We start from the raw sequence: 24,613 nt of genomic DNA, 5'->3' as shown, positions 1-24,613 counted from the left end.
CAAAAATACAATATTAAAAAAAGAAAAAAAAGCCACCAGAGTCACAAAAATATATATATATATATATACACACATATATATATATGAAGTTTGCTTTAAAAATAAGGTCTTAAAAAAATAAAAATAATACAAATAAAAATAGGGTCTTTTTTTTGCAAAGTAATAGTAGGTTATAAAAATGAAAATTGAAGGAGTAATTGGGGACGTAAAAATAAAAATTAAATTAAAAAAATAATTTAAAAAAGTTTTAAAAATTTAAAAAATGATAATAGTAAAAATATATCTAGGACTTTCTCTGGAGCTGTTATGGACAGTGTGGGGTCAGTTCATTTTCAGATAGTTACAAGGTCCAACTTGTACTTCTCAAGGTCTCTAGGCCCCTTCGTATGTAGTCGGTGCTAACTACAGGGTTTAAATCTGTTGCATCTGTCACTTCCAAAGCGGTTCCCTCTGTATCTTTTAGCTTCTTCTGTTTGCTGGTCTCTTCAGTGTCTAATTTCTTCCCTGACACAAGGGGGGCAGTGGTGGTCACTTTTTTTTAGTCTCACTTGTTCAGTCAGGCTGTGGGGAGGGAGGAACACTGCAAACACATCTCATGGGCTTGTGCTCACAATGTTTCAGCCACACTGGGTTTGCCCTGCTCACGGTGTGTGTGCTTTCCCAGTCTACACTGCTCAGGCTCTAGGTTGCACTGCTGGGAACTGTCTGAAGTGGCCCCTGGGGTTCCCTGTACTTTCCAGGTTTAAGCCACTCAAGTTCAGGTTCCTGGGTACTTCACAAAGGCTCAGACTTGGTTGAGCCTGAGTTTTGTGTCCTTCCCAGGTCCGAGCAGCTCCGGTGACCAGGTTTTTGGCTAGCGTGGTCAGGGGCTGCACCTTTTTCCCTTCCCCCATCCCAGTCGCTCAGTTTTATGGGTGTACAATGGGCACAGCTTCCCAGGTGTTCCGTGCTCTCCCCTGGGGAGCTGATCTCTGGCTGTGACCCTCTCAGCGGGTGTCGACCCTCCAGAGTCCCAAAAAGTCCTGGTTAGCAGCGAGGTCTGTTTGCAGTTTGGTATAGGATGCCTCTCTGGGGCCGCGATTCCACCCTGCCGGCTCTGGCTGCCCTCACCTGCCTGTCACCTGCGGGGGATGGGCCGGTATGCAGCAGGCTTTCTCTGCTCAGTCCTTTGTTCTGTGAGTGGGCCTGGTGGTGTCTTAGGTTAAGGCTTTTCTCAGGAAAGCTATCCCACAGTCTAGGTTGCTGTCTCAATCTAATTCCCTCAGATTGCCCTCTGGCATTCAGGCCCAGTTCTTACCCAAAACAATGCAGCCCGCCCCTCCATGCCCAGCCCCCACTTGCTAGTTGGGGAGGCGCGCGTCTGGGCTGCACGGCCACTGGGAGTTGCTGTTAGGTAAGTAAACTGCGGGTTTTAATTATTTATTTATTTTTCCTCCCAGTTATTTTGCCCTCTGCGATTCCAAGGCTCACCACAGACCCGCCGGAGAGAGTGTTTCCTGGTGTTTGGAAACTTCTCTGTTTTTTAAGACTCCCTTCCCAGGATGGATCTCCATCCCTACGTCATTTGTCTCTCTTTTTATCTTTTATATTTTGTCTTACCTCCTTTCGAAGACTATGGGCTGAATTTATGTGTGTCTGATGTCCTCTGCTAGCATTCAGAAGTTGTTTTGTGGTATTTGCTCGGCGTCTAAATGTTCTTCCAGTGAATTTCTGGGAGAGAAATTCATCTCCCCATCCTATTCCTCTGCTATCTTAGGACCATGCTCGGAATATTCTTGAATAAATGGGAATACCAGACCACCTTAACTGCCTCCTGAGAAGTCTATGCTTGTCAAGAATCAACAGTTAGAACCAGACTGGGAACAACAAACTGGTTCCCAATTTGGAAAGGAATCGGAGAAGGCTGTATCTGGTCACTCTGCCCATTTAATTTATATGCAGAGATCTTGCAAAACTCCGGGATGGATGAAGCACAAGGTGGAATCGAGACAACTTGGACAGATAACAATGACCTCACTTAGGCAGATGATACCACCATTACACAGCAAGCAAATGGGAACTAAAGATCCTCTTCATGAAAGTGAAAGTGAAAAAGCTGACTTAAATAAATCTAACATTCAATAAACTAAGTTTATGGCATCCAGTCCCATCACTTCATGGCAATGACAGACTTTATTTTCTTGGGCTCCAAAATCACTGCAGATGGTGACTGCAGCCATGAAATTAAAGATGCTTGCTTCTTGCATGAAAAGCTATGAAAAACCAGGACAGCATATGAAAAAGCAGGGACATCACTTTGCCGACAAAGTTCCATCTCGTCAAAGCTATGGTTTCTCCAGTAGTCATGCATGGATGTGAGAGTTGAACCAAAAAGAATGCTGAGCTCCGAAGAATTGATGCCTTTGAGCTGTGGTGCTGGACAAGACTCTTGAGAGTCCCTTGTACTGCAAGGAGATCCAACAGGTCCATCCTAAAGGAAATCAATCCTGAATATTCACTGGGAGCACTGATGCTAAAGCTGAACCTCCCTTATTCTGGCCACCTGAGAGGAAGAACTGACTCATTGGAAAAGACCCAGATGCTGGGAAAGATTGAAGTCAGGAGGACAAGGGAACGACAGGGGCTGAGTAGGTGGGATGGCATCACTGAGTCGATTTACAGGAGTTTGAGCAAGCTCTAGAAGTTGGTGATGGACAGGAAGCCTGGCCTGCTGCAGTCCCTGGGGTCACACAGAGTTAGACAGGATTGAGAGACTGAAGTGAACTGAACATAGCAAAGATATGGAAGCACAGAGAGGTGAGGTAACTTGCCTAAGATCACAGAGCTGAGAAGGGGAAGCAAGTAGATGTCAGGCAACTTGCCTAAGTTATACAGCACAGAAGTGGGAGTACCGTGAGGTTAGCAAACTTGTCTAAGATCACAAAGATCAGACGTGGAAGCACAGAAAGTTCAGGCAACTTGCCTAAGATCAGAAAGCTCAGAAATGGAAACACAGAGAGGTCAGGCAACTAGCTTAAATCACACAGCTCTTAAGTAGAAGCACACCTGGGTCAGGCAACTTGCCTAAGATTACACAGTTCAGAAGTGGAAGCACAGAGAGGTTGGCAACGTGCCTAAGATCACACAGCTCATAAGTGGAAGTAAGGAGATGTCAGGTAATGTGCCTAATATTGTTTGTTTTGATTTTGCCTAATATCATTTGATTTTCTTGATACTTACTAGATGTTAATCAAATCTGTGTTACTACCGGTTGCAGTTGTATATTCACCCTGAAGTTTACTTACAAGCTTATATGTATGTTATAAGAATCTTGACTTTATTATCTGTCTTCTTCGTATGGTTTTGAGAAACTATGTGCTCATTCCTCAAGTTTTTTAATTGTCAGATGGTTAGCACATTCTTCAGTACTAATCTTCTTGGGAACTGAGATGAGGATTGACCTTTGGCAGTCCTATGGCCACTGCTGCATTTTGCTTATTTGCTGACATATTGAATGCAGCACCATGAAGGCATCATCCTTTTGGGAATTGCATAGTTCCACTGGAATTCTATGGCACCCTCTAGTTTTATTAACAATAGAGCTTCCTAAAGCCCTCTTGACTTCCCACTTCAGAAGGCCTGGCTCCGGGTGACTGGCCACACCATCAAAATATTCCGGTTCATGAGGATCTTTTTCATATAGACCTTCCATGTATTATTTCCATCTCTTCTAGATCTCTTCAGCATCTACTAGGTCTCTACCTTTGCTTTATCGTGCTCATCTATGGCCAAAGTGCTCGCTTGATATTTCCAGTTTTCATGAAGAGATATCTATTCTTTCTTCTTCTGTTGTTTTCTTCTAGTTTCAGGCACTGTTCATTGAGGAAGGCCTTCTTGTCTCTGGGTGCTGTACTTTGGAATCCTGCCTTTAGTGGGATGCACCTTTCCTTTTCTCCCATGGTTTTTGCTTCTCTTCTTTCTTCAGCTATTTCAAAGTCTCCTGAGATAATTAATTTGCCTTCTTGTTTTTCATTTTCTTCAGGATGGCTTTGTTCGCTGCCTCCTGTACAGTGTTATGGACCTCCATCCATAGTTCTTCAGGTGCACTGTTAACTGCGTCTAATTCCTTGACTCTATTGGTCACCTCCACTGCATATTCATAGGGGATTGGATTTCAGTCACACTTGGCTCTCCTAGTGGTTTTCCCCACTTTCTTTAGTTTCAGCCTGAATTTTGCTATTAGAAGCTGATGAGCAGAGCCAGTCAGCTCCAGGTCTTGTTTTTTTCTGAATGCATACAGCTTCTCCATCTTTGGTTACAAAGAATGTAATCAATTTGATTTTGGTATTGACCATTTGGTCATGTCCATCTGTAAACTCGTCTCTTGTGCTGTTCAGCAAGGGTATATGCTATGATGAGTGCATTCTCTTGGCAGAATTTAGTTAGCTTTTGCCCTGATTTATTTTGTTCTGCAAGGCAAAACTTGCCTGTTACTCCAGGAATCTCTTGACTTCCTACTTTGGCTTACCCATCCCATCTGATGAACAGAACATCTGCTTTTGGTGTTAGTTCTAGGAGGTCTTCTAGGTCTTCATATGACTGATCAGCTTGAGCTACTTCGGCACCTGTGGTAGGAACATTGAGTTGAATTACTTTGAGGGGAATGAAAGCAAAAACACACCACCCCTAAGTTAGGGAATGTAGAAAACTGAACGCAAACAGGCAGACATAGTCAACAATAAATATTAGAGCCAAATAAAGGAAATAGAGTATAGAATAAATGAAAATATACTCCACAAATGAAAATTTGGTTATTTAGAAAGGTCACAAAATAACACAACTTTAGCGATATTGATCAAGGGAGGAAGAAGACTCAAAGTACCAAAATTAGGAAGAAAATAGGGGAAATTACTACCAATATAGAGAAATAAATAAAATTGTAAAGAAATCAGTCAGACAGTTCAGTCACTCAGTCGTGTCTGACTCCGTGTGACCCTGTGGACTGCAGCATGCCAGGCTTCCCTGTCCATCACCAACGTCCAGAGGTGACTCAAACTCATGTCCATTGAGTCGGTGATGCCATCCAACAATCTCATTCCCTGTGTCCCCTTCTCCTCCCATCTTCAATCTTGCCCAGCATCAGGGTCTTTTCAAATGAGTCAATTCTTCGCATCATGTGGCCAAAGTATTGACGTTGCAGCTTCAGCATCAGTACTTCCAATGAACATTCAGGATTGATTTCTGTTAGGAGGGACGGGTTGGAACTGCTTGCTGTCCAAGGGGTCTGAAGAGTCTTCTCCAACACCACAGTTCAAAAGCATCAATTCTTTGGTGCTCAGCTTTCTTTATACTTCAATTCTCACATCCATGCATGACTATTGGAAAAACCTCAGCTTTAACAAGGTGGATGGACCTTTGTTGGCAAAGGAATGTCTGCTTTTTAATATGCTGTCTAGGTTGGTCATAGCTTTTCTTCCAAGGAGCAAGCATCTTTTAATTTCATGGCTGTAGTCACCATCTGCAGTCATTTTGGAGCCCCCCAAAATAAAGTATCTCACTGTTTCCATTGTTTCCTCATCTACTTCCCATGAAGTCATGGGACCAGATGCCATGATCTTAGTGTTCTGAATGTTGAGTTTTAAGCCAAACTTTTCACTCTCCTCTTTCACTTTCATCAAGAGGATCTTTAGTTCCTCACTTTCTGCCATAAGTGTGGTGTCATCTGCATATCTGAGGTTATTGAAATTTCTCCCGGCAATCTTGATTCCAGCTTGTGCTTCATCCAGTCCAGCATTTCTCATGATGTACTCTGCATATAGGTTAAACAAGCAGGGTGACAATACATAGCCTTTTCGAATCCTTTCCCGATTTGGAATATGCGCTGATGAGAAAATTTTGATGAAACGGACAAATTTCTAGAAATACACAATTGACTGGAATTGACTCAAGAAGAAAATGAAAATCTGAAGTAAACAGATAGAATTATTCATTGTTAAGCTTCTTACCCAACCCACCTCACGAAAATCCCCCTACCATACCTAGACCCAGATAGCCACACTGCTGAATTCTACCAAATATTTAAAACGAAAGTCAGGCCAATTCTCCACACATGCATACTAAATGTATCCATAGATGTGGAAAGGAACATTTCCCAGCTCATTCTGTGAGGCAGTATGACTCCAATGCTAAAACTAGAGGCCAGGTATTTTGTAGAATTCTCCTCAGCTTGGTCCACCCAGTGTTTGATCACGAAGAATATCATATTTTGCATCGTTGACAGGAAAATGATGGAAATGATACTGTGTTCATATCTCATTTTATCAAGTGGTTCGTGATTTCAGCATGTCCCAATATTGATGATGTTCACTTGGATCACTTCATTAAAGTGGTTGCTGTCAAGCTTCTCCACTGTTAAGTTACTCTCCCGTAACTTGTCATTAAAACATTCTTTTGTATTTTAAAAAATATACATATTTTATTCCTCATCAAAATTTAGATTTATTAATTTAATTAAATCTATTTGATTAATAGCCTCTGATTTTACTAAGGGAATTGTGACTTGTTACCGTCATTATTTATATTGATGTTCATATTGTTCCAGCCTCAGACATTGGGAATCTCCTTAAGCCAGGCTCTCTGTCCTTTTGCCATCTTCCCATCATTCTTTGAACAATTTGATGCTTTTGGTACAAGATATTCCAGGTTCATCTTGTACTTTCCCTGACCTTGCCATGGAATTAACAATTTCTCCCAGAAATCCCAAAAATTTTTGGCGGAAAATGGAATTTAGAATCCAATATCTGAGACTTTTAGGTACTCAGTATTTTCCAGTTTCTGTCGTTGGACAGAGTCTGGGAAGTGTATATGTGTGTGCATGCCTTTGTGTGTGTATGCCCCCTTCATAGCTCTGGCTCTGATATCACAAAACTCTGGATTGTCCCCAACCCATGTGAATGCCTTTCTCAACATATTCAGACTCTGACACCTGCTCCAAGCAACCATTTTATCAACATAACCCCCTTACCCTGCTTGGGCTTGATACTCTGCAATGGGATACCCCCAAGATCAGATACTCTCCTTGTTCCACTCAGACTCTAAATTCCCACACAGGGCTGCCCACTTCCATGCATGGATGCCCTCCTCCTCCGGCTTGGCCTCTGACATTCTATACCACTCTGCCTCCTCCATGTGGATTTCCGCTTCTCTGGACTTAGGCTTTTACTCTGCATGCCTGGCCAGCCTCCTATTTAATATCCTTTGGACTAAACTGACTCTTGTGGCAGGCTTCTCTGCTCTGTGAAGGCCTCTTAATCCCACTTTGGCACTGACTGCCCATGATAGGTCCTGGGATGGATATCCTTTTTTCCCTGCTCAATTCTCACATCTCATACTACACACCTCCCTTCCCTGTTCTTGTGGATCTTATCATTTCACCCTATTTGAGTTCTGACTCCCCATACTAGGCTACTCTGTCTTCATGGATATCCTCTTCATCCCTACCATCTCATCTGGCCCACTATAGTACCATGCCCCCTATCATAGATGCCTGTCTTGATAGACCTTGCCAAATTGCTTTATGAATAGTTGCTTTATACTTTGGGGTATAATCCCAAAGAATGACATACTTAACTTATTACTTGCTCATCCTGTTCTAGTTTTGGCCATTGGAAGCTCATTCCTGTCTTCTTTGACATAACCCCATTACTGTGGGGCTTTTTTTTCCACTTCATTTTTGATACAATAAGATCCTCCAGACTCCTCTTCTATATTTCTTCTCTGAGCCCTATAATCAGCAATTTCTCCTAGAAGCCTGGTTCCTTTCCTTGGGAAAAGTATTGGGAACCAAAATGTGTGCTTATTTCTACATCATTATTTCTTTCAGATTTGGGGAGTATCATTTCTCTTAGACTCTTTCAGTTCACAGAACAAAGAGATATATGTATGTATACTCATGCGCCATCTATTTAACAGTTTAATTCATGTACGCATATGCAACCATATCAAGATTGTTAACCTATATCACTACGAGAAAGAACACTATCAACTAGATTACAGTGCTTTTATCTTTTGCTTTCAGTCTTTCAAACTCTGTTCATTTCCAACTTTACTTATGTCAGGGAATCTGATTGAGGTTGTTTTAAATATTTGCAATATAATTAGATTGTTTAGACAGATTCTGTATTCCATTCTTGATGTCAAAATTTTTTTAATATGCATACATTGATTCACTTTATGTGCTGTAAGATTCTAAGGGTTTCGGCAAATATGCAGTGTCATCTATTTATGATAATATCATACAGAATAGATTCACTGCCCTAAAACATCCTCTATGCCAGGAGAAGAGAATGGAAACCCACTCCAGTATTCTTGCCTGGGAAATCCCAGGGACAGAGGAGCTTGCTGGGCTACAGTCCACGGGGTCCCAAGGAGTCACTCACGACTTAGGAACAGTGAAGGCCACACAAAACACCTCAGCGGCTCCTAGTTTGCGGTCTCTCCTTTACTATCTTTCTTTCCCACTTGGCCTTCTGTTCCACAGGGCCACGTGCCCATGGGTCTGCTCTGCTCACCCAGTGTCTGGATTTAGCAAATGGAAAAATAAAAATGAAAGATGGACCCACCCTCCCAGTAGAGCACCAGGTTCAGAAAGAATACACTGGCAAGGAGATGGCATTCTGTCACCCTCCAACCCTTTTGCAACTACCTCCTGGAAATTTCACCATCTTCCTTTAAGCCCTACTGCGAGTTGACCCCTGCAAGCCTCCTTATCCTCTGCCCTGAAGTCATCACAACGGCCACATGGGTTCTGGATGGGGCAGGGCATCTATAACGTCACCAAGGGCCCAGCCCTGGCTGGACCTCAGTCTCCAGGTGCCAGGGCAGACCAGCGCACCAGGAGCCATTTCCTCTCGGCTCACCATGTGGTCCTTCAAATTGATCCTGTGCTTTTCCATGGGTGTTACCTGTGTCTACGCCTTAAAGTTTACTTTTCTGAGAGAGAAAGCTGAAGAAATCCAGGGGAAGCTGCTCTGTGGAGGGCACTTTTTAATTCGGCAGAATCTACAAGAGCATGCCTGAGACTTGCTTGAGATCACGTTGCTTTGGCTTTTCTTCATTGTGCTGATGTACGTGACAGTGAAGTTGGCAGGAGAGAGTGGCGAGAGTAAAGTGCAGACTCCTGTAGCCCATTAGGACCATTCATTTGGCTCTCTCAGAAGGAAAAAGGAAATTCTTCCTCTGAAGAAGACTACCCTTTCCATACCTTAACCCTGCTCGAGATGGACCTTGTGAAATTTGTGTCCAGTGTGTGGAATCTGAAATTCGCCATGTCGACCGGTGGTAACCACACCCCCCTCAATGTCGAGGTTCCCACAGACCTATGAGCTCTGGGGCAACGAAGAATCCGACTGAGTGGATTTGTGAGTCAAAGTAGGAGAGGCATTGTTGAACGTTGACATACATTATCCAAACTAATAAAACTATTCTGAAGCAAAACAAAAAAGTCTCTGATATTTTTCATTCACTCTATAGTTTTACCTTTTGCAAAATGTCATATAATTGGCAGCATGCAGTGTGTGATCTTTTCCAGGCTAGCTTATTTTACTTTATAACATTCATTCAGGTTTCATCCATTTCTTTTTGTGATATGATAGCTCATTTTGTTTTATCCTTCAATAATATTCTGTTATGTTGATGTACCATAGTAGTTTATCAAGTCGTCTATTAAAGCACACTTTGGTTGCTTCCAATTTGTGTTTGTGTGTGTTTGTGAGAGAGAGAGAGAGAAAGGGAGAGAGATAGCATGAATTAAGCTGTTATAAAATTCATGTGCATGTTTTTGTGTGGGCAGTAGCTATCAAATCGTTTGCTGAACTATCTAGGATCACAATGGTTAGATCATGTGGTATGACAATGTTTAGCTCTGTAAGAAATTGCTTCCAAATGGCATTCCCACTAACAACGAATGAGAGTTTCTGTTGTCCCTCATCTTTGCCGGCAAATGGTTTGTCAGATTTTTGTATTTTACCATTCCAATAAGTCTGTAGTGGTATCTCAGTGTTCTAATTTCACCAGTCTACTCTAAAAAGTTATCTTATTTCCGTATTTCCATGTGTTTTATTACCATAAATTCTTCTGGTGTTTTTTCTTTAATCTGAGGTTTAATCCCATTCCTGACATTGCCTACGTTTGGGGCTTCCCCGGTAGCTCAGAAGGTAAAGCATCTGCCTGTAATGCGAGAGATCTGGGTTCGATCCCTGGGTTGGGAAGATCCCCTGAAGAAGGGAATGGCAGCCCACTCCAGTACTCTTGCCTGGAAAATTCCGTGGATGGAGGGGCCTGGTAGGCTACTGTCCATGGGATCGCAAAGAGTCGGACACAACTGAGCAACTTCACTGGTTTTCTGAGGTTTAAAAAGATCTTCTGCTCAGCAAAACTTCTGCCTCTGTTTATGCCATCAGTGATTACTTGCCTTAATTAGTCCTCTAATAATTTTTTAATGAAGGACTCATAAGTTGAAATCATGCATATTAGAAATAATTATTTTTATTTGAACAATGCTGAGCACATTTTCTTTTCCTGAGTATTGATTTGTCCACTATTCTTCAGCGTTTCCACACAAAACTTGAAGTTCAGCATGAACTTCTCCCCTTTTTCTTTGGTTTGTTTTGATTCTCTTCTATCCTTTCCAGATGTTAACCAAATCGGTATTCGTACCAGTTGCAGTTGCAGTTTTACATTTATCATGAAGTTTCACTACAAGCATTATGTGTATTTTATATGAACCTTCACTTTATTATGTGTGTTCTTCATAACGTTTTGAAAAACTGTAGGCTCATTATTCCAGTTTTTAACAGTCTGTACCTCTTCTCCATTGAGATTCAAATGAATCCATTGATATAATCTTTGAACGAGAGAAGAGCCATAAAATATGTTGGTATAGTTATTGAAGAAAATAGATTTCAAAAAGAACAGTAACTAAACTGTTTGCTATTGAATAGCCAAATTAATTTTCTCTCAGTGTATTTTGTATTGATGAAGTCCAAATGTTCTGGCATATGGTCTATACAGAGAAGATAAATTAGCAACCACCTCAATAGAACATAGATTTACAGAAAATCTAATGTTCAGTTTTATCTAGCTCAACTTAGAATTTTGTTATAGTTCAGTTATTCACAGTCTTGTTTTTGTGTCAGCAAAGAGGATGTGCTAGTTCTCTTTGGGGGAGAAGATATTTTAATCAACCTTTTCATATGCTTTTGATTTTCAAGAGAAGAGAAATCTTAAGACACTTGTTTTCGTATGTCTGGTACTGTACCTGATGAATATTTTTCTATTTAACATGTTATTATTAGAAAAATGTACATGCTGCTTACTTTCAACACTGATTTTAAGTTCGATTGGCATCACTGACTCAATGGACATATCTTTCAGCAGGCTCCGGGAGATGGAGAAGTACAGGAAAGCCTGGCGTGCATGGGTCGCAAAAAATTAGACACGACTGAGCGACTGAAATGATCCTATTAAGCACAGTCATTACAAAGTTTACAAAATAATATGTAGTCCTCAAATAAGACCAGATGACATCATTTGTCACAGTTCTTTTGTCCCAAATTCACCTGGTAATTTGTTGTAGCCATCAGTGTTTGGTAATTTGTTTTCTATGGAAGAATGATAAATTGCACATAATTTAATGACTGAATGTGGTTTGGGAGTGAGGTATTCTCTCAGATAGTTACCCTCTACAGAAATGGGACTTTAGGTACTACTGTTAATGAATACCCACGTACCCAGTATAGTTAGGCCAAGTGATATCAGAACATTGGAGCTTAAACCAGAGAGAGTTTTATTGCAGGGCCATGAAAGGAGATGGGTGGCATATGGCTTTAAAAATCCTGAACTCCCCAAGAGTTTTCAGGCAAATACACTTCAGGGAGAGGTGAGGGAGGGGTGTGATTAACTGTTGCAAACGTCTCCTGCTCAGATCCTCTGCTACTGAAATAAGGTCACGGTGAGGTAACAGTGTTCATGTAAGCCTCTATCAAAACAAATATGATTCCTTATGCTGAAAGAAAAGCTTCCAAGCTTGACTTTCACACTCCAAGGTCCTGTTTAGGAGGAGGGGGTCCCTGGGCAGGCTGATTATCCTGACTGGGAGCATTCATCCAGCACCCAGTCTTGATCTTCCCTCAGGTAGCCAGTCCCAGCTGAAGAGGCAGCTCTCAGTTCTCTGTGCCCTCTTCTTATCAAGGTCCCCATACCTTGCCCAGTCATCTTCAATGAGGGAGCCAGGTGTCCAGCATGCAGCTGGTCCTCAGTCTCCTCAGTCTACCCAGTGGGCGGGGGCTAGGTCCGGTAGACTGACTCATGCGGAAGCCACAACCGTTCAGTCATGGAGGTGGGGATGGGAGAGCTTGGCTGTTGCTCTGCACCAGGAGCCAGGCCAGTGAGTGGCTCTAGCAAGCGGCTGTGGGCCACTGCAAGACACAGCCTTTAGCCTGTTCCTAGGTGCCCTGGCTTGCTACTCAGCCGGAGGCCAGAGGACCTGGAGGGCCCTGGGCAAAGCCTGCAATATATCTTTAACTAAACTCTTCTGAGAGGCTGACTCTGGTGGAGCTGCATTTCGAACTTCACTAATGGACATGAGCTAAGTGTGCAGCTCCATATTCCTCCTGCCCTCTTACACTATCTTCTTTGGTGAGATTATTCAACGTATGACTAAACTTGGTACCTTGGACCATCATGGTTCATTTCCACTAGCCCTTGATAACCACATTCAACTCTCTGTTTCTATACCTCAGGTATTTTAACTAAATATCATGTGATGATCAAGTTTTTGTCTTCCTCTAACTGAAATATTTTACTTAGCGGAATGTCCCTAAAGACATATGTAATCCAAATAGGGGAACCATTTATTTATTCACTGCTGGAGGTCTAGTTGCATTGTAATATTTTTTATTTTTCTCTCTTCGAATTTAATGAGTTTAAATCAACAAATTAGGTAGTCATCTTATATTTACGGAATAAAAAACTTTTTTTAAAAAAAAACAATACAAAGAGTGAGAGGATTTTAACCAGGTTTACATTTCTTTATGTTATAGTTTTTAACAATTCATCTCATCATATTGCAATGTGCAAATGCATTTGCAGCACCCATTAAAATCATGAAACTAAATTTAAGGAAGTACAGTGCTACTCATGGCCCTCAGAAGCTCATTTACCTTGTGTTAAAAACTCTATGATATACACAATGGAATATTACTCAGCCATTAAAAAAAATACATTTGAATCGGTTCTATTGAGATGGATGAAACTGGATCCCATTATACAGAGTGAAGTAAGCCAGAAAGAAAAACACCAATACGGTATACTAATGCATATATATGGAATTTGAAAGATGGTAATGATAACCCTATATGCGAGACAGAATAAGAGACACAGATGCATAGAACAGTCTTATGGACTCTGAGGGAGAAGGTGAGAGTGGGAAGTTCTGGGAGAATAGCATTGAAACATGTATATTATCATATGTGAAACAGAACACTATTCCATGTTCGATGCATGAGACAAATGCTCAGGGCCGGGGCAATGGGATGACCCAGAGGGATGGGATGGGGAGGGAGGTGGGTGGGGGTGTCCAGGAAGGGGAACACATGTAAACCCATGGCTGATTCATGTCAATGTATGGCAAAAACTATTAGAATATTGTAAAGTAATTAGCCCCCAACTAAAATAAATAAATTTATTAAAAATTAAAAAAGACTCTATGATATATAAGCCTTACATAATAATGCTACTTAACCACCATTTGTCACAAGAACCATCATCAAAATTTTTTGGAAATGAGTTCATACATGAACTAAATATTTAAAAGGTGAAATGTTCCTTATTTTAACTTTAGTGAGATTTTCCTTTTTCATTTAGAAACACTTTATAGGTTAAAGCAAAAGCTGATAAGAGTCCAGATAACTAAAACTGTACTCCTGAGTTCAAACTTACAGATAAGTCTTTTGTAAATAATTCTCAATAAAATATCCTCCCTCCCCAGCCCCCTTGCCCCAAATCTTGAACTTTTTTTCTTAGAAAACTTTGGTCAAGAGTATAAATATTTCCAGGCAAATATGTATGCCATACGATAGCAAGAACAGTAACGCCCAACTAATGACTTTTCGTTTTAGAAATAGAAAGCAATTAAAATGTACTCAAAGTTACATTAAGAAAAGCTTTCACTGGGTAATATTGAAACAGTCACAAAGGTTAAGAAAATACTGATATCAAAGTACAAATGACTACAATGTTAAAATAGACAAAAACTACTATACAAGAGCCTCTTTTAAAATTAAAAATAAAGAACACAACACATGAGTCAGGATCGCTTTCCTGTTCTACTCATGAATTTTAGTCTTTATATTCATAGGGTTGGTTATGTTGACATCTAGGAGAGTTTCTTATGACATCTGATGAAGTCTCTTTCCAAATTCAGGCGATGGGTCTTCCCTAAGGAGCTTCTTGACTTGGTCACATGTTGGTCACTGTACAATTTCAAAGTAGTGCAGTATCGCCATGATGTGCTGAGGCATGAAGACGTATCCTGTGTACAGTGCCATCCCCACGATGGAAACCAGCATGGAATTGAACACAGTCCGCTCCCAGGGCTCCAGCATGTAGAGCGGCATGACCAGCAGGTACTGGTAGAAGAACGAGGACACCTGCTTCCAGGCCGGCGCCAGCGCCATCCCTGCCACGCGTCTCCCGCGTTGCAGCCAAACGTCAGTCTGTGCGGCCGGCCTCCCGCTCTAATATTTTTAAATCAATTTTATTTGAGTATAGTTACAGTGTTGTATTAGTTTCTCCTGTACATCAGTGTGAATCAATTATATGCTTACATAGATCCCTGCATGTTGGATTGTCTTCCCATTTGTGTCACCAGAGCACTGACTAGAGTTCCTTGTGCTTTTCTTTCTGATTTTGTTAGTAATTTAAATTGATTTCTTTATTTTAACTGGAGGATGATTACTATACAACATTGTGACGGTTTTTGCCATACATCAACCTTAGTGAGCCATAGGTACACATGTGTCCAACACATCTTTAAGCCCACCCCACATCCCTCCCCACCCTATTCCTCTGGGTTCTTCCAGATCACTGGCTTTGGATGCCCCACTTCATGCATATGTACACCTGAAGGATGATTTTCCTGCATGAAATATGTACTTTTCTATGTTTAACAGATGAAAATATGGGTGCAGAGTTTTCTACATGAAATACGAAATCTGCATCTCCCTTTTGAAAATCTAGTTGTATATTTTTGGTCATGATACATGGCTTATGGGATGTTACACATCCGGATGCCTGCGCACACTTTTTCCTACATGAATATGGAATTGTGTATATCTCACATAGGACAATTTGAGTATACATTTTTCTGCTTGAAGTATGGAATTTTACATATGTTCTGTATGAAAATCTCCATTAAGATCTGACATGAAGTATGTTCTCCATAGCTCAAATATGAAAGCACGATGCAAATTTTCACTCATGAAATAGAAACTTTGTACATTTCAAAAATGAAAATCGAGGTAAAGATGATCTTACCTGAAATTTGGTATATTTTATATTTCACACAAAGACTTTTGGACGCAGGTTTCCTTGATCTACATATGCAATACTCTATTATTTCACATATGAATATAGGAGTGCTGTTAGATATTCAGTTTTGTTCAGTCGCTCAGTCGTGTCCGACTCTTTGGACATCAGGGATCAGTGAGAGGCGGCGTCCGGTCCTAGAGAGGAAAGACGCCACGGAGCCATGAGAGGCGGCGTCCTGTCCTAGAGAGGAAGACGTCAGGATCAGTGAGAGGCGGCGTCCGGTCCTAGAGAGGAAAGATATCACGGAGCTGTGAGAGGCCACGTCCAATCCTAGAGAGGAGGACCTCAGGGATCAGTGAGAGGCGGCGTCCCGTCCTAGAGAGGAAAGACGTCACAGAAAGACCTCAGGGATCAGTGAGAGGCGGTGTCCTGTCCTAGAGAGGAAAGACGACACGGAGAGACGTCACGGAGCTGTGAGAGGAGGTGTCAGGTCCTAGACAGAAAGACGTCACGGAACGACGTCCCGGAGACGTGAGAGGCGGCGTCACATCCTAGAGAGGACGACGTCAGGGATCATTGAGTGGCGGCGACGGGTCCTAGAGAGGAAAGGTATCAGGGAATCGTGAGAGGTGGCGTCATGTCCTAGAGAGGAAAGACGTCAGGCATCTGTGAGAGGCAACGTCAGGTCCTAGAGAGGAAGACCGGAGGGATCAGAGGCGGCGTCCGATCCTACAGAGGACGACCTCAGGGATCAGTGAGAGGCGGCGTCACGTGCTAGAGAGGCACGATGTCATGGAGCAGTGAGAGGCGGCGTCACTTCCTAGAGAGGAAAGATGTCTGGGATCAGTGAGAGGCGCCGTCAGGTCCTAGAGAGGAAAGATATCACGGACCTGTGAGAGGCGGCGTCCGGTCCTAGAGAGGAAAGACGCCACGTAGCCATGAGAGGCGGCCTCCCGTCCTATACAGGAAGACCTCCGGCATCAGTGAGAGGCGGCGTCACGTCCTAGAGAGGAAAGACGTCAGGGATCAGTGAGAGGCAGCGTCCGGTCCTAGAAAGGACGACCTCAGGGATCTTTGAGAGGTGGTGTCCTGTCCTAGAGAGGAACGACGTCACGGAACACTGAGAGGCGGCGTCAAGTCCTAGAGAGGAACGACGTCTAAGATCAGTGAGAGGCGGTGTCTGGTCCTAGAGAGGACGACCGCACGGATTAGTGAGAGGCGGCGTCAGGTCCTAGAGAGCAAAGATATCACGGAGCTGTGAGAAGCGATGTCACGTTCTAGAGAGGAAAAAACGTCAGGGATCAGTGAGAGGCAACGTCAGGTCCTAGAGAGGAAGACCGGAGGGATCAGTGAGAGGCGGCGACAGGTCCTAGAGAGAAAAGACATCACGGAAAGACGTCACAGAGCAGTGAGCGACAGCGTCAGGTCCTAGAGAGGAAGACCTCAGGGATCACTGAGAGACGGCATCCAGTCCTAGAGAGGAAAGACGTCACCGCAAGACATCACAGAGCAGTGAGCGGCAGCGTCAGGTCCTAGAGAGAAAGACCTCAGGGATCACTGAGAGGCGGCGACAGCACCTAGAGAGGAAAGACGTCACGGAAAGACATCACGGAGAAGTGAGAGGCGGTGTCACGTCCTAGAGAAGAAAGACGTCAGGGATCAGTGAGAGGCGGCATCCGGTCCTAGAGAGGAAAGACGCCACGGAGCCACGAGAGGCGGCATCCGGTCCTAGAGAGGACGACCTCAGGGATCAGTGAGAGGCGGCGTCCGGTCCTAGAGAGGAAACACGTCACGGAGCTGTGAGAGGCGGCGTGATACTTGTTTAATTTTCTGTCTTACAGTCTTGTTCATAGATCAAAGCTATTAAAAATTGAAAATGAGATTTGAAATGGTCATCAGTCTTAAAATTTCTTGTGCGGTTATTCATTGGCAGTTTATAAAACTGAATGGATTGTGTGTAGCCATACTTCCTTCTTGGCATTCTGTGAATTTGAAGAATGTTTGAAGTTGTTTATGCCTTAAACATTAATATAGATGATGTCCAATATTTATCTGAATAGACTTGCTTTCAATTTGTAGTAGCCTATGCGTATGTCTTTCTTTATGGATTTGGGTAGAACTTGTATTGGAACACTGAAAAATCTGTTAGCGCAACCATGCTGACCTTTTTTCTGAGGGTCATCATTAAGATTTTCATTGTCAATGATGAGCATGACATTTGTACTGTGATTTTGCACAATGCCTCGGATCCTATGGAAAAACATGCTGTTAAGCCTACTTTTGTGAGGATTGAAATGATCGTAGAACCTGGAGTTTGTTGAAATATTTATGGTTTAATATATCTTGTGTATATAATTACCCAGATTACTGTTGGGTATTAGATTGCAATGTTACAATATGTATGCTATACATGTGTTCCACTGTTATCCATTGGAAATGTGGTGAAGAGATATTTTGGTGGTGCAAGTGATGTAAATGATGTGTTCACAGTGTTTATATTCCTGTTATGCGAGTAATGGGTCTTGGATCCAGGTTTGAAATATGACTCCCTCGTCTTTTGTTATGCCTGTGAAGTGCCGAAATTGACGATGATGCAGGTATGTACTTCAAAAATAAGTCTAGGGTTGAGGGTGTGAGTAGGGTGTAAGTTAGGGTGTGCGTTAGGTTTAGGGTTGGGATAGGGTGTCGGGTTAGGGTTAGGGTGTCGGGTTAGGGTTCGGGGGTCAGGTTAGGGTGTCGGGTTAGGGTGTCGAGTGAGGGTGTCAGGATAGGGTTAGGGTGTTGGGTTAGGGTGTCAGGTGTCGGATTAGGGGGTCAGGTTAGGGTGTCAAGTTAGGTTTAGGCTGTCAGGTTAGGGGTAGGGTGTCGGATTAGGGGTAGGGGTAGGGTGTCGGGTTAAAGTGTTGTATTAGGGTTAGGGTGTTGGTTTAGGGTTACTGTGTTGGGTTAGAGTGTCGTGTGTCAGCTGAGGGTGGCGGGTTAGGGTGTCGGGGTAGGGTGAGTGTGTCGATTTAGGGTTAGACCTAGGGTGCCGGGTTAGGGTGTTGGGTTAGTGTTGGGATGTTGGGTTAGGGTGTTGGGTTAGGGTTAGGGTGGTGGGTTAGGGTGAGGATGTCGGGTGTCATGTTAGAGTGTCGGGTGAGGGTGTCGAGTTAGGGTGTCAGTTCTCAGGTCAGAGTGTTGGGTTAGGATTAGGGTTAGGGTTTTGGATGAGGGTGTTGGGTTAGGGTGTCGGGTTAGGGTTAGGCTGTCGAGTTATGGTTAGGGTGTCAGGTTAGGGTTTGTGTGCCCGGTTAGGGTCTCAGGTGAGGGTGTCGGGTTAGGGTTAGGTTTAGGGTGCTGTTATTTCTGCATTAAATGTATGTAATTCTCTATAGCTCACATTTGAAAATCTAGGCACAGATTGTCCTGCATGATATATGGAATACACTCTAAGAAAATTTGGAAAAAGATTTCCCAATGGAAATATTGACTTCTTTATGTTACATTTATGAATATCTGTGAGCACATTTTCCTACACAATATATGGAATTCTCCATGGTAAACCTTTGACTATATGGACATTCATTGTCCTACATTAAATATTCAATTCTCTCTACAACACATAGGAAAATATTAGCCTGGCTTTTGTGGGCATAGATTTTCAAATGTGGAATACAGAATTCTGTATGTTTCACGCGTGGCAATCAGTGTGCAGATTTTCTTACATAAAATATGGAATCACATACATTTTGCAGATGATAATTGGAACAAAGACTTTCCTGCTATATTGACATATGGGATTCTGTATACTTCATATATGAAAATCTTAATTAAGATTTTCTGACATAAGTATGTAATTTTCTTTATTTCATGTTATAGAAATCAGGGAACCAATTTTCCCACATTAATTAGGACACCTCTACATTTCACAAATAGAAATCTGTGAACAGATTTTCAGGCATGTCCCATGAGATTTTTCACATTTAGTATAAGAAAATCTCGGCCCAGACATTTGTACAAAAAATACAGAAATCTTTATGCTTCATATATGAAAATATGAGTGCCAATATTCCCATAGGAAATATGGAATTCTCTATATATCATCTTTCAACTAGGGCCGTCCATTTTCTACATAAATATGAAATATCTATGTATCACATATAAACAGCTCTGCTCAAACTTTCCTAGAGGAAGTATTGAACATTATGTGTATCACATAGGAAAACCTAGGTGCCAATTTCCCCACATGCAGTCAGGAATTCTGTATATTTAAGATATCTTTCAAATTCTGCATACCAATTTTACTACATAAAATATGGAACCCTGTATAATTCAGATATGAAAATCATTGTGACATTTTTACTCTATTAAAAATAGATTCTCTGTATGTTACACATGACAATCTCAATGATGGTTTTACTATATGAAAGGTTGAATTTTTTGTATTTCAATTTATTAAAATCTGTATCCAGAGTTTTTTACATGAAATATGGAATTCTCTATACTTCCTATATGAAAACCTGGGTGGTGATTTTCTAACATTACATATGGGATACTCTACATTTCACACATGAAAATCTAGGCATTGGTTTTCTTAAGATACGGAGATCCAATATAGTGTTGGTATTCCCCTATTTCACAAGGGAAAATATCGGCACCACTGTTTCTTCATGAAATATGGAATTCTTTGCATTTCTCATACATATATCAAGACAACGATTTTCCGCCATGAAATATGGAATTCCTTATATTTCATATATCAAAATCTAGGTGCTAATGCTCATTCATGGAAGCTGGACTTTGGTATAGTTCACATTTGAAAATCAGAATGCAGATTTTCCTATAAGAAATATGGAAATCGCTATATTTTGAATGAACCAGTGGTTCTCCATGTACTGCCACGTATTCCCTGTTTGCATTTGTGTCCCTGTCCCTGACACGTGTGTACTTGTGTTGCATGTGTGTGTGCATGGGTACTGCCCTCTGCAGACACAGAGATGAAGGTGACAGAACATGAGATGTGGAGCAACCAGAAGAAGAGGCACGAGGCGCTCACAGACTAGGGGAGACGGGTCCATGCATCTCTGTGATGCCCCTGTCCAGGACAGGAACGTGAAAAGCATGACAGGTGACAACTCTGGACAGTGACTCCGCAAATCTGCAGTTACATCAAGAGGCATAAACAACCTCACAATTTCTGCTGTGTTATGTGTTTGTATCAGTAAGCAGTGGTGGGAGGTTTGAGGAGTCACCCAGAGGAAATAAATCAAGTGATGTGGGGATTTAAAACCACCGTCTGCGGGCCCCTCAGTCTGTGGTGCATTGGCTACCCTGTGGAAATGCTTGACAAGGCTAGGGCAAGACCCCCGATTTTGAGGAGGCCAGGGTGCTTCGGATAAAGGAAGAGACTGGAAGGAGGAGGATTGGAATGAGAGCCGGCTTCACTGCAGATTGTTCCACACTTGTGAGAAGGCGATCTCGGCAAGTCCTAGGCTAGTGCTGCCTAGGATCAGCCTGTCAGCCAGCACACTCCCTCTCCAAGTGTGTCCCATATTGGCCCCATGCGAGACAAATGACATGCTAATGTAGGCTCTCAGAGTGAATCCCCAGGCATCCTAGGAGAGCCTGTGTGTGAGCGTGCAATCCGTCCGGGGACTTCCAGCTACCTGGCAGTGCAGAAAGGTGAGGAAAGCGCAGGTGGGCAGTGTGTGTGAGTGCCCCTCTGCCAGTGTCTGCCTGTGAGGGAGGGAACAGGGATGAAGCTAGGACGGCAGGCTGTTTGCATGCAGGGACCCTGGGACAGTGAGAGACTGGTTCCAGTTCAGAGCCTGCTGTATTTAGGCTCCAGGCATTAGTGAACAGCAGTCATGAGGAAGACACTGCATTGCTCATTTAAAAACGTCCTGACGTGAATTCTTTCCTTTTTCCGAGTGTGCTGCTGCACCCTGGATCCCTTCCCTAAAGGATAGGCAGGTAGAAAGCACCAGTGGGAAGTCAGTGACGATGGAAAGGAGCCAAGAAACAGAATGGGGTGGATTTCCAGGCACAGAAGAGGGGGCGGGGCTACAGCCCCTTGGATCTTTCTGTCCTTCTCAAGTGTAGCAGCATTCATGCCCCAAAAATGACCAGGGGCATGAACACACCTTGCTTTGTATGTAAGCTTTGGTTGACTGACGGGACTCCAGCATAAGCAGATGCTACCTGCGGAGTTTTCCAGTTGGAAACATCACTCTTTATTCTTTTCGCAGAAAGCTTGGCTATCAGGACCAAAGGATGGCTTCAGTTGCTCCTTCACTGCTTCCGACCCCACAGGGCTGGGGAGACAGGGTAGGCTGCGGTGTGTTCTCAACCCGGAGGCTGAACGAGAACAGCACCATTTTGAAAGGGCCTGTATACGCTAAATGGGCAGACTTCAATGCCTCTGGCACCGGTGAGTAATGGCCCTTAATGGAGAGATGTCCTTAGTGTCTCACTGACTGGCATTTAAGCACATTTCAGGGAGTTCCCTCATGCCAGCTAGAGCATGCCCCGTTTCTCCCCCTGTCCAAAGTGTGGCCAAGCCACCGTAGTCCTGTGCAGTGTTCATGTCCACCATGTGAGGGAGGGAGGGACGCCTGTCTCCTTGTGTGGTTCAGCAGAGATCGCCTGTGTTTGCCTCTAAGTTTGAGAAAGCATTCCCCAGCTTTGTGAACTGACAAAGTCAGATCTCCCGTGGGTGCAACTCACACAGGAGGAGAGCTTAGGCTTTATGCCTAGGTTAAGTGTCTTTTATGAACGCTGGTGTCCAGAGAATGACAGAGGGCAACAGCACCAGTCATAGAGACAGAGACACACAAACACAAGCCCCTACTACACACAGAGAAAGATGGACAGAGAAACAGTGCGTGTGAGAAGCAGAGACAGAGACACAGAGAGCTCTGTACCCTGTGGCTCTGGAGCCCCTGAGCAATGGAGCTCAACTATATCAAACAGGGTTTGTACCCACTCTCCTATCATTCAGACCACATCGGGCTCTCTGCTCTTTGGAGGAAACTATCCAGCCACATTGCCCCCCTGCCTTTCATGGGACACCTTGGGAGAGCACCCAGATGTCTAAGGTCCTGTGGGACACAGGAGTGCCTTTTTTGGATATGGAAGTGGGAATTCATGGTTTGAGTTTCTGAAGGCCATGGAAATGGCAGCTCGCACCTGGGTTTGGCCAGATGGAAGACAGGCAGTATGTCTGGAGGCGGGCACTCAGCAAAGCAGAGGCATCACGTGGCTCACTGGAGCCCTGGAAGCCAGGGAGACGGGGTGAGGTGGGTCCGAGGCGACTCCCGTTGGGTTAGGGGCCTGTCCGTGAAATGTGACGTCCACTGCCCTGTCTGCCAATGGCTGAGATTGGGCCAAACAGCCTGGGAGTGGTTCACAGCTCCAGCAGCCTAGGGGTCCTGTTAGCCTGGGCAATCCGGCCGGCCTGCGCACCTTGCTCCAGGTGGTCCCCCACCACATTCTTCCGTCTCAGGGCACCCCCAGAAGGAGGCAGCTATGGCCACTGTGTGACGGCAGCATTTGCATCGGCTGTGCGGGCCATCTGCTGTGCTGTCATCTCCAACCCCTTCACAGCTGCACCAGCTCGAGCCACAGCCAGGGCCACGTCCAGAGTGAGACGCTGCCAGAGGATGGAGGGAGCACCCTGGGACTCTGCATCTTCTTAGCTGTGAGACCTAGGCTTCAGGAGATTCAGGCCCTGGGGCCTGCCCTCATGGTGGGGGCGTCGGGGACCTTGTAGGCACCAGGTGTCACACCAAGCAAGGAGGCGGCTCTCTTCAGTGTGGAGGCGAAGAAAGGAATGTGAGGCCATGGAAGAGAGAGAGATGGCGGGGATCGGGCAAGAGGTCAGGATGCTGGTGGAAGAAGACACCACGGAGGAGGTGGAGGTGGTGGTGGACGTGGAGCTAGAGCAGTTGTCCTCACAGGGGCCAGAGGAGAAGCCGGAGGAGCAGGGGCAGGAATGTGCAAGGCCGGGAGCCCCGAGGGATCTACTGGCCCAGGCTGGAGTGGCTGGAGTCACTGGCAGCCCTTCAGACAGTGAGTTTAGCTCTGGGAATGTGAAAGACCACAGGGCCTACGTTCGTATCAGGTGCAACAACCGTCAGAGGAGGAAGTGTCACTTGGTTCAGATGCGCCATCTTCCAGGGCATCGCAGGCTTCTGGGCCCAAGCCCTATCCTGACTGCTGCTCCTCAGAGTCAGCTGCTCAGGAGGAGGAGAAGGACCAGCAGCAGGAATAGAGGTGGGGACAAGGGCACAGGCAAGGTGAAGGGTGGCCGTGGGAAATGGGTGCTGGGGTGTGGAGGTCCAAGAATACGGCCGGAGCAGAATTCGGGCATGGCCAAGACACCTGTAGGTGTCTGAGCCATGACTTTGGGTGGCTCCTTTTGGCCTGCATCTAAGGAGGAGCAGTACCCGGGGGTGGGGATTCTATATCAGGAGTGACCAGAAACATTAGGCCAGAGTAGCATTCCCAGAAAGTTATTATTGTATTTGTGGATAATCCCAGGCAATAACAGAGACAGCGCGAGCCCCTCAACCCATCCCGGTCAATCAGAGCCCCTGTAGTTGATCCCACTCGTGCAGTGCAGAAGCAGGAGGTTGTCCCCACCCAAGGTGGAGCTGGAAGGGGCTGCTGTCTGGTACGCTGTGAGTGCCAGGCAACTCCAGACACACCCTTGTGAAGACAGGGAGCAGGTCAGAGACCCAGGGCTTTCTTGTTAAACACAGATACCCACACACAACAAACACACTTGCCCACAGACAAGGTGTGCCAGAGGGACTGCAGTTCCTGACGTTTTAAGCAGTGACATGCCACTACTCAGCAGACACCAGCCAGTCAGAGATCAGAAGTGGTCAGAAACAGACCCTCCCTTGGCGAACGCAGACAACTTCATACGCCGAAGACCACAGGGGACTGAGAGCCGGGAGCATGTCTGATGTAACGGCACTGCCTGGGGGCATTGGTGGGGCGGACAGGCAAGCATTGAGTGCCCAGAGCGCTTGCAGATGCCAGTTCCAGTGTCCCTGTG

The 24,613-nt window shown here is 44.2% G+C and overlaps 1 long non-coding RNA gene and 1 pseudogene across 2 annotated transcripts; both read right to left on the bottom strand.

Moving 5' to 3' along the window:
• Positions 1-1,910: 1,910 nt before the first annotated feature.
• On the bottom strand, positions 1,911-16,435 carry LOC145536445 (uncharacterized). Its single transcript, XR_014075855.1, has 2 exons — positions 15,574-16,435; positions 1,911-4,604 (listed from the first exon to the last, which is right to left on the bottom strand). It is a non-coding gene; the product is annotated as an uncharacterized LOC145536445 (long non-coding RNA).
• LOC145536443 (serine palmitoyltransferase small subunit A pseudogene) lies at positions 13,047-14,717 on the bottom strand (annotated as a pseudogene). Its single transcript, XR_014075852.1, has one exon. The product of XR_014075852.1 is annotated as a serine palmitoyltransferase small subunit A pseudogene (transcript).
• Positions 16,436-24,613: the final 8,178 nt, after the last annotated feature.

The sequence above is a fragment of the Giraffa tippelskirchi genome, chromosome X (genome assembly GCF_054371585.1).
Source record: "Giraffa tippelskirchi isolate mGirTip1 chromosome X, T2T-mGirTip1v1.2.pri, whole genome shotgun sequence".
In the NCBI taxonomy this organism is placed as follows: domain Eukaryota; kingdom Metazoa; phylum Chordata; class Mammalia; order Artiodactyla; family Giraffidae; genus Giraffa; species Giraffa tippelskirchi.
The sequence above is the reverse complement of the archived record's forward strand: the minus strand, read 5'-3'. Positions and strand labels throughout refer to the sequence as shown.